The sequence below is a fragment of the Schistocerca serialis genome, chromosome 1 (assembly GCF_023864345.2).
Source record: "Schistocerca serialis cubense isolate TAMUIC-IGC-003099 chromosome 1, iqSchSeri2.2, whole genome shotgun sequence".
NCBI lineage: Eukaryota > Metazoa > Arthropoda > Insecta > Orthoptera > Acrididae > Schistocerca > Schistocerca serialis.
The window spans coordinates 500,748,151-500,749,373 of record NC_064638.1 but is presented as its reverse complement, the minus strand read 5'-3'; positions in this window follow the sequence as shown (position 1 = coordinate 500,749,373).

Sequence of the window (1,223 nt, the reverse complement as noted above, 5' to 3'; positions counted from 1 at the left end):
ATAGCCTCAGAACATTTCCTCAGGATATTTGTGCTACTGTGGCCTACACCGTCTGAAACACTGAAAATTTCATCAAGTTGTTATTAAGTTTCAATCATCCATTCTGTATATTTAACATATGTAATTTCGAGTGTCAGTTCTCTCTACTTAATTTATTTTCCTGAGAACTCATTTTCTTTTTTGTTCGGATACAGTGAAGCAGCGAATTCGAGTAGATTTGGAAGGCCTTCGTGAGATCGTCTCTTGTACAGGTCCGGCAATAATTGTACAGTACCGAAGGCCGCCGTCAGTGCAGAAGATCCAACACACTGCAGGTCTGCTTGAAGTTCATGTGCCATGCAACAACACTCCTTCAGTCACGTACTTCTCTTCCTTATCGTCTTCGAAAATTTCGCTGCACAGTAGTTGGAGATTTTGCCTCGTGATATCACAGATCACGCTCCTCCTTCGCCTCGCGTAACACAGTTTTGCAGCAACAGTGACCGCTTGCTTAGTTTCTTCCTGCAACAACGATATGCAACTATATTTGCTGATTTATACTTTTATTCGTCACTACCCGCAAGTTTGTAAGTTCTATAGGTTTTGTAAAATAAAAGTCAATAATTGTGCAAAGAGTTACACACATTCTGTATTTTTTCTTTCGTTTGCCAACACGTTACATTTCTAAAATGCCTTTAAAACATATTGTCCCGTACACGATGAAGATTGTAATCAAATGTTGACTTCTACACCTCAGATTTTATAATACTTCAGTTCCAGATTCTTTAATTATTTTCTCTATAAATATTTCAGCGACGAAAACTATGTTCCTGATGGTGACGAATTACTGTATTTTGAGCTCACTATTACTCCTTTTTGATTAGCCCTCGCTTGCTTTATGATATAGTTCGTTTGTATCAACACAACGCCGAAAGTAGACAGGGTGCAATAGAATGCACAGAAACTAGAGGCATTCAAAACAGAGCGACTGCTTTTAAATTCGTAAAATACATCTCGAATTTAAATGTTTCCACTTGAATTTAATCAACAGAATTTATATTCTTACTAAAATGAAACTTCTTTACACCTTCCAGGTTGGAGAGAAACATGTAATTATGAATTTGTAGAAACGAATGTACAAATGTTACATTTAAATAGAAATTTCTAGGCAGAAATATTAAAAAAGAAAAAGAGATGCTGCAGTCATTAATTTTAGTAAAGTTTAGTACATTCTTCAACTAATT